The following is a 1483-nucleotide window of genomic DNA, read 5'->3' as shown; positions in this document are numbered from 1 at the left end:
AGATTTACAGCAAGGATCAAACAAAGTGGCTCTTTCTGTCTTGTGCTGAGAGAAAAACAAGGTTATGAAATAGTGTTTCAGTTAAATGTTGAACTGTTTCTCGGCGTCATTTGCTGCTCTGAAATTTTAAACATCGAGTTTATCTGTACTTTGATCTCAGGTTGTTCCAATCTATATAAAAGACCAAAAAACACTCCTAAAATCAACAAAATGTATCTGAATTCCTTTGATGTCTAAAAGATATGAAAACACAACTGTGTGAAGAGGTTCTGCACTGGATACTGGACCTGTAGAAAACAGCAAAACAAATGAAGCCCTTTAATCTTACATCTAAAAATTGCTTCTAAAATAACATAATTCCATTGTTTATTGCCTGAAGGTAAAAAGTAACAAAATTAGTGCCATGCAATGCGAGATAAAAGATGCTGATGTTTTTGTTGTACTGTTTACTTGTAAATTCTGAACCCTGTTGAATTTCCTATAGTAATATTAACATTAGTAAGTAATAACCAGCATGTAATATGTTGTTATATAACATGTAGTTCTGTTTCGCATTTTTTTAGAAATTAAGATTGTGAACTTATTAAATAGCAAAACTGTATTTTAAGATTTTTTTCCCACTTATTACTACATAAATTGAAAACTAATTAGTTTAAATAAAAATTAGTACTATTTTATGATCACTTGAAAGAATTGCCTTCTTATCGTTAATACTGATGCTGTTGTCATTAGGGTGATGCATTTGCTTGTAGGCCTACTTAGAAACCTGACCTTTACAGTGCTGTCCCAAAGTATCACTCCTGATTTCAATACATTTTTTCTTCCACTGATCAGTCAGTCATTCAGTGCAGACTTGTGCTTGAATAATTGTGTCTGTAATCATTTATTATGTTCCAACATTAGTCTTTGAAGTGTCACCAGTCTAGTCTTGTTAACACTGATAAATCCACATGTATCATTAAAGCTCTGTGTCTACATCCCCCCACTGTTTACAAATTAAACACCCGGGCAGACTCTTAAAGAGAACATGTAATTTATGCAGCATATTTATATTAAATAATTCAAAAGTGTGACGGATTGAAAGAGTCTTGTTGGATCAGCCATATGGTGTCAGCACAGCACAGATGGTTTGTCTTGAAATCACATGAAAAAACTGCTTTGACATATGGCCCAAGTCACTGTGTTGGTATAAATTTTAGTTTAAAAACATTTAAATGTCAACAGAGTTTGGTGTTAATGTTTTTTTTCCTTTTAACCATAAAAGAGTAGCATATCTTTCTTAATGTGAGGGTTAAAAAACCTCATATTCTCGAGTTCAAACAAGTTCAGATGAACTTTCTTTCTAAAAGGAACCTCCTGTACCTCCATAATAATGAACCTTCCTCATCCTTTATCACCTACGTACATTTCACTGTGTCCTCTTTGCTTGTGATGACCTGCAGAAAAAAATACGGAAAAGAAACAAGATAGCATTATATATATA

Source organism: Austrofundulus limnaeus, unplaced genomic scaffold (assembly GCF_001266775.1).
Source record: "Austrofundulus limnaeus strain Quisiro unplaced genomic scaffold, Austrofundulus_limnaeus-1.0 Scaffold29, whole genome shotgun sequence".
Taxonomy (NCBI): domain Eukaryota; kingdom Metazoa; phylum Chordata; class Actinopteri; order Cyprinodontiformes; family Rivulidae; genus Austrofundulus; species Austrofundulus limnaeus.
Note: the sequence above shows the minus strand (reverse complement) of the source record.